Source organism: Electrophorus electricus, chromosome 1 (assembly GCF_041902795.1).
Source record: "Electrophorus electricus isolate QZ-2024a chromosome 1, ASM4190279v1, whole genome shotgun sequence".
NCBI lineage: Eukaryota > Metazoa > Chordata > Actinopteri > Gymnotiformes > Gymnotidae > Electrophorus > Electrophorus electricus.
Genome location: NC_137497.1, coordinates 4,703,721 through 4,711,220, shown reverse-complemented (window position 1 = coordinate 4,711,220; position 7,500 = coordinate 4,703,721). Strand labels below are relative to the sequence as shown.

General features: G+C 43.9%; 2 protein-coding genes across 8 annotated transcripts in view; both read right to left on the bottom strand.

The window, feature by feature from the left end:
* The window catches only part of atp8b5a (ATPase phospholipid transporting 8B5a), a 28,578-nt gene extending 24,874 nt beyond the window's left edge, over positions 1-3,704 (bottom strand). For 4 of the 7 annotated variants that reach the window (XM_035526154.2, XM_081707976.1, XM_081708013.1 and 1 more), the window contains exon 1: positions 3,518-3,704. The gene's annotated coding sequence lies outside the window, so the exon portion shown is untranslated. Of the gene's footprint in view, positions 1-2,102; positions 2,485-3,180; positions 3,384-3,517 lie in introns of all 7 variants that reach the window. The other 3 variants (XM_035526155.2, XM_035526153.2, XM_081708077.1) reach the window with 3 other exon arrangements.
* A 2,713-nt stretch (positions 3,705-6,417) lies between these two features.
* The window catches only part of unc13ba (unc-13 homolog Ba (C. elegans)), a 40,712-nt gene continuing 39,629 nt past the window's right edge, over positions 6,418-7,500 (bottom strand). The window contains exon 30 of the mRNA XM_081698655.1: positions 6,418-7,500. This exon is cut by the window's right edge and continues 906 nt beyond it. The gene's annotated coding sequence lies outside the window, so the exon portion shown is untranslated.

Sequence of the window (7,500 nt, the reverse complement as noted above, 5' to 3'; positions counted from 1 at the left end):
AGGAATTAACTGAAACAATACATAAAGAAGAGTGCACATACACACACACATAACACACAAACACACATGAATCCAGCTCACATTCATGCAGTTGAATGTTTTGTCTAGTCCATATGTTTGAGCAATGCGTCCTACACTCTTTTCAAATGCAGCAGGGCCCCACACTCTCACATACACATACACGCCGCTCAGAGCTGTGTAAGCAACACGTAGGGACATGCAGGAGAATCCTAGTGGCTCAGCGCTTCACACCACCTCCAACTCCAGCTCCACCCACAGTAATTCCCACAGTAGTCCCAGGATCATCACCCTTAAGACAGGTCAAGACATGCTCCATCTCCATCTCTGTCCCAGAGCCATTTCAAGGAAGCAGTCCACCCCCACCCTACAGATCACTACCCCCACCCACAGATCACTACCCCCACCCACAGATCACTACCCCACCCTACAGATCACTACCCCAACCTACAGATCACTAGCCCACCCATAGATTACTACCCCCACACTACAGATCACCATCCCCACCCTACAGATCACTACCCCACCCATAGATCACTACCCCCACCCTACAGATCACTACCCCCACCTCACCTTTTATCCAGTAGAAAGGAAGAAAGAGGAACGCATTCTGGGTGAGATCAACCGGTATAAAAGTGAAAGTAAGGCAGGGCAGAAAGCAGAGATAACAGGCAGGTCAGGACTGAAGCAGAGGTTAAGGAGAGACTACAGGGATTGGATCTCCATGGAAATCAGACCGCACCATCACTGTCTGGAACCAGCATTCTCATGATCAACTCCTCACAGGTTCTTCTTGATGGCTTTTTAAAAATCATTTTATGTTTGTTTTCTTTAAAAGATAATGTGTGAAATAGCAAGCAAGCAGAATATAAGGATGAATGAATGAATAATGAAAATTTCTTCTGTAACCATAGGAACAGTGATTTCAACAGTGATGTCATAAGGTCAGACCTTTCAGCTCCCACTGAACATCAATATGTAAGTGCTGAATTGTTTGGGGAGAAAAGCACTTGTAGGGGGCTGTCCCTGTGCTCTCAGAGTCCAGGAGTTTGATTCAGGACTCCTACTGAACTCTGCTTGTCAATCAGAGTTTTAACACACATACACAGGCTCTGGAGGCCTTCTCAGGAGATCCATGTAATTACAGTGAAGGCTGTCACTATCCTCATCATCATTATTCTGTTCATTCTTGTTCTCATAAACTTCGTTGCTGGCGGTTAGCAGGAGCGTGAACACATACAGTGCAATGTAATACTGCTGCTTATTGTTGCAGCATGAGTGTTGGGTTAGCAGTGAAACAGAGGGATCAAACCTTTCCTAAGTCAGTGGCTGATGGGTTTGCTCCCAGCTGTAGACTTTTGCCGGACGGGACAGGTCACTCTCCATCGAGCTAACGACAAAGCGTAAACAAAGCTACATCATGTTTATCCGTCCTGGAGTGTTTATCTGTCCTAGATGGATGTAGTACACTGCTATCGACACACACTCTGCCATTCCTTTGTGAGTGAGTTCCTAGCCATGAGCGCAGTCCAACTCTCAGGTTCAGTGCCAGGCCACCAACACTGGCACATTACAAACAGAAAAATAATCACGGTCAGAGCAGCCAATGTCTGAATAATTCACGCCATCCTCAAAGCTTTGTTCTTGGTGCTCGTCTTAGAAGCAGGCAAGATTGTCAGGCCTCCTCTCGCTTGACCAGATAAGGCCATGTAATTTCTAATGACCAATCAATTATTAATCCATCGACAATAATGAGCGCGGCAGCCTGCTGATGATATCTGTTATGACAGGCAGTCATGGACTGCATTATTAACATGCATTATTTGACCGAGTTGGTAGTATGAGTCTGGGACTGAGGGCGCGGCTGGAAGGCTAGGACATGGCTACACGTTAAGGACATAGGTCGTCCACGGGCGCAGGGTCAGCCATGGTTCTGAGTGACGTTTGAAGCTTTGCTTAGGAGCTGAAGTGCGCTGGACAGTAAACACATGTGATTCAGAGCAGATGAAGGAAGGGCCGAGTCATGTGGTGTAAAGATTTAGCAGCGTTGGACACGGGCTAAGACAGCAAAACACAATACATGCCTGTGAGGGCGGGTCAGTCTGGGGGGGCAGGGCTAATTCACTTCCCGACATCCCAGCCAGATCAGGTGGCTCCACGCAGTCACCTGCAGCGTCTAAACCAGTCAGAGGACCGTCCAGCTCAGTGCTCCGAATATCAAAGTGAAGAAACTCAATGAAGCGCGAGCAACTACAACCTTCCTGCGGACAGCAACATCCCTCATTATCCAATTATTGGCACACATGAATGGATGAATGAGATTCCCACTGCCACTACCTACTGTCCATATCTACCAGAGAACCATAAAACATCTCAGCAGGGTGTCAGGGGTCTTCTGGGTATGTGAAGAGGTCATATACTTTTGAAGTATTAGAGTCTTCCAATGACTTACTGCACCACTGAATCCTGAGCAAAAAAAAAATCATCACAGTAATGCAGAACAGTTATTTCTCTCTCTCTCACGCACACACACACACATACACACACACACACACACAGCTGGAGAGCAAATATTTCACCAGCTCATAAAGACAAATGTCAAAGACCTTCCACTGACCAGATACACAGCCCACACAGTGTGCACTGATACATCTTCATTAAGAACTTCATAAACAACTAATTAAGTTTCTTAGTGTGAATTGACGGACGCTCCAGAAGAACCCTGGCATTGTTTTTTTTGTTTGTTTGTTTACATTTCTATAGGTTTTCACAAAAATGTGGCTGCTTTCCTCTCTCTCAAAATGAAAGGGATTTCTAAGAAAACAAATTTGTTTTGAACACACACACACACACACACACTGTGATTAGAGGACAGCTCTTCTGACTGTGTAGCTACCTTTCCAGCTTCAATCTAAGTCTCTCTCTCTCTCACCCACCCCCACCACACAGTTCTGAAGCTTCACCATATTTGACCATCCCTCCTGAACTCTCACGCTCCCACCGTTTCAATACTAGTCTAGACACAGCAGAGAGAGAAAGAGAGAGAGAGAGAGAAAAAAAAACTCTTTCTTTCCCTTCCCTCACCTCCTGTAATTTTCCTGGACCCTGTGAGAACACCCTTGACCCCACACGCGACCTGTAACATCTAGGCTCATGACTTACCAGTCCTGGGTTTGGCAGCCTGCTTGTCCAAGCGTGTGTGAGTAGTGGGAAGTCCAGATGTTACTCCAACAGAGACCTTGAAAAGGCGTGTCTTAATGTCTCACTGTATAGCTGGCGTCTGCTCTCTTTCTCCACCCCTCTACTTCCCTCTCACTCCACGTCTCTCTCTACCTCTCACCCGTTTCCGTTCTCTGGTCTGTCGTCTGTTCTCGCCCAGAAGTAGTGAGAGGGGAGGGTGGGTTTGGCATTTAGAGGAGATTCATTCACTCTCTCTCACTCACACACACACACACACACACAAACTCCAGATAAACACGGCACGGGCGGGACAACTCACACACTGTCTTGGTTTTCTCTTCTTTCGGTCTCCTCTTTTCTTCTTCTCGTCTTGAGATTGTGTTCTCTCACTTGTGGTCTGCTATTTTAAACTTTCTCACTATGACAGATCCTTTGTTCCAACCTCCTGAGCGCTCTCTGTCCACTGTCTCGCTCTCTCTCTCTCTCTCTCTCCCCCACCTCGCTCTCTCTCCCTCTCTCCCCCGCTGCTCTCTCTCTCTCTCTCTCTCTCTCTCTCTGCCATGTCTTTTATGCTGTCCCTCCCATTTCTTGCTTAAAGTATCAATTTCCTGCACACTAAAAAGGAAGTGACTTTTTTTCTCTCTTCCACTCTAAAAACCTCACACTCAACTCACTACACACTGACTGTGGGAAGCATACACACACCCCACACGCATGTGCAAACCTTCACTAACAAACACTCAAAAGGCAACAACTGATCTGAGTTCAGTATATTGGTTCTGATAAAGGAAGGGGATGGTCAAGGGACTAATGTATCTTCTTTCCAGGTGGTTCAGTTGTGACTGAAAAGGACAGCAACAGTACCCCCCCACACACACACGCACACACACACAATGTTAAAAAACATCAGTGAAAAAACTTACTATTACACATACTTACACACAAACGCAGTCACAAAATGTTAAAAGCATCTCTATCTCATATATAAGCCGCATGAATGTTTTAACTCACACACAGGCTCAGAGACAGAGCAGGCAGGGCTAACACAGAGTCCTTCTGTATTCTGTAAGACTGCAGTACTTACGCTACATGTCCAGCTGCACTGTTTATACACACTGTTTACTAATGAAATAAACATTTCCTCTACCATTAAAAATTCACAAACATAAATCCACTGTTTACTACAGAAATAAACTCTTCAACTACCATTACTAATTCACAAACATAAACACACTGAGAGTTTCAAGGAGGGGTGCACCTCAGAACAGTTTACATTTATGACATTTGGCAGACACTCTTATCCAGAGTGACTTACAAAAGTGCTTTGTCATTTATAGAATTCATAGAACACATCCTAACCATTACACTAGGTTAGAGTCCAATATACCAATGATCCAGAATACTGTAGAAATAAAGGGATCAATGCTGATGCCTAGAAGTACAAAATACATATAAGCTCTATAACAGACAACAATCAGTACAATAAACAATAAGCACTGGAGTTTCAGTTAGTCAACTGTCTCAAATAGACAGGTCTTCAGTCTGCGTTTGAAGACTGCAAGGGACTCTGCTGTCTGGACAGCAAGCGGAAATTCGTTTCACCGTGTAGGAGCCAGGACAGAGAATAGTCTCAATGATTGTCTTCCATGAAACTTGAAGCATGGTGTTTCAAGCCGAGCCGTACTTGAGGTTTGAAGTACTTGAGGTACGGATCGGGCTTTGATCATTGACCTCATGTATGAAGGGGTTGGTCCATTTTTGGCTTTGTAGGGGAGCATCAAGGTTTTAATTCTGATGTGTGCAGCTACTGAAAGTCGGTATGAACTTCAGAATATTGAAAACCAGTTGCGCTGCTGCATTCTGGACAAGTTCTAGAAGTCTGATAGCTCTTAGAGGAAGTCCACCAAGTAGCAAGTTTCAGTAGTCGAGCTTTGAGATCACAGGATGTTTCAAATCCTGGTTAGATTTGAAACATGAGTTGAGAACGACAACTGGTTGTCCAAACTTATGCCCAGGATATGGGCAGCTTCGGATGGTGATACCAGGGAGTTCTCGAAGGAAACTGTGAGGTCATGGTAAGGGCTGGGAGTTCCTGTGATGTACAGAAACTCGATTTTACTGGACTGAGCTTCAGGTAAGTGGTGGCTCTCATCCATGACACAATGTCAGTCAAGCATGCTGAGATACGTCTGGACATCCATGTGTCAATGGGTGGGGAAAAAAAGGAATAATTGGGTGTCATCGGCATAGCAGTGGTAGGAGAAGTCATGAGAAGGTATTACATCACCAAGAGAAGGAGTATACAAAGAGAACAGGCCCCAACACTGAGCCCTGTGGAACACCAGTGGAGAGTCTACACAATTTGGATTTGGATCCTCTCCCTGTTACATGATAGGACCATCCATCCAGATAGGACTGAAACCATTTCCATGCAGAGCCCATTCACACCAGGAGGGAAACAGGAGGGAAATGAGTAACAGAGACAGACAGAGAGAGAAGTGAGGGAGTAGAAGAAGATGAGAAACAGAGAGAGAAAGAGAGAGAGACATGGGAGAGTCACTGCTTGGTCATCCCATGACTAGTCAGTTCACCGATAGTGCACTTTAAAATTCACTCTTATGTTTTTGTGTGTATCATATTAAAACCCAACATTCCACTACTTCTCCTATTACTGTAGTGTAAAATGTTACTTCTGATATTACTAGATCATACTGCTGCATTGGACGCTGCAGATCACAGATTGAAAATATCATAAATAGTCCTCAAATAGTTTAGATTGTACTTAGAAGTCCGGAGTCAGGCTCCACAGCTGTGAATCTGATTGGATGGCTATAAAATGTCAGGCCCCGCAGCTACGAATCTGATTGGATGGATGTAATGTGGAGTTCTTCTGAGATTCTTTTCTGGTCCACTTTAATTCTCTCTGTATATGCTCTCATTAAGCCTAATTCTACAAGACAGCTACATTTCTTATCACAGTTATGGGGATGGCACACAAATGTACTTTGCTATCTTACCAGGTGAGCACAACAGCAGCTCAATAGATATACCCTCTCTATTCACAGTCACTCTGTCTGGTCACTCTGTTCACTATGTGTATTCACTGTACATGTCTTTACACTGTCACCTGCATTCTGACTTTCCAAAAAGACCATTCAATAGCTGCAATTTATCAAAATGATTTTTAACCAGCACACACAGAACAGAGATATTACTCCATTACATTGGCCAGTACATGCACACTAACACACCCATAGACACACACACAATACTTCATAACATTAGGTAGCAACATTAAATGTAGATCGCCTTCTCAAACCTAAAAATACAACATTATTCAAGCATATGGGTTAAAAATAATTTTGAAACAATGAAAATATAGGCTGGAACCCTGCATATATATATTTATCATAAACTTTTTATTTACAAAATTCATATATTGATACCAGCATGTTTTGGCTGCAATGGTCTCTATAAGCATTTAGTAATAGCTAAATAAATGTGTTATTACAGTATGTAAATGAAAACAAACTCAAAACTCACATTGTGCACAGTAAATACATGCTCCAAACGTGGCAGTCTCTTCACAAACATTGTGTATAGATTATTTATTACTGTGAATTAATGATAATATAAAAAAACAATTAAAAAAAAACAGAAGAGGACCAGAAGCTAAAGACCTAAACTACTTGGCACAGGGTTGATACAGAATCTCCTCTCCATTGGCTGGCACTTCTAACTGATTTCCATTTAGCCAATTACTGCCAGCCCAGCCCAGTGGTTGTCCAATGGCAGTGGTCAATTACTTGAGGCAGTTATCACTGTGGAAATATTTAATACTTGGTCCCCATAAAGTTCTGGAAAATAAAGGTGAAAGCACATGAGTGTGTGTGTGTGTGTGTGTTAGTGTGTGTGTGTGTGTGTGTGTGTGTGTGTGTGTGTGTGTGTGTGTGTGTGTGTGTGAGAAACAAAGAGAAATGTTTAAAACAAAAACAAAGCACTACTGAGGTGAGCACAAGTGATTTGGTTGTTTGGTCGTAAGTGAGATTTGGTTTGGTGTGTGTTTGTGAGTTTGTGAGGGTGACCACCGCAAGCATCTGTCAGAACTAAAGCACTGCAGGAGACCAGGGGAGATATGGCCACATCCCCTAAAGAGCTACAGTTCTGCTGCCCCTCCCCCCGCAGTCTCCAGAGTCTCCGCCCACTCACACCATGTGGCACGGGCGTCCAATCAGCAGTCGCTGGTCATTTGATCTTCAGCTCTTTTATTGACTTGATCTAGATGTGGAGATAAAGCATTAA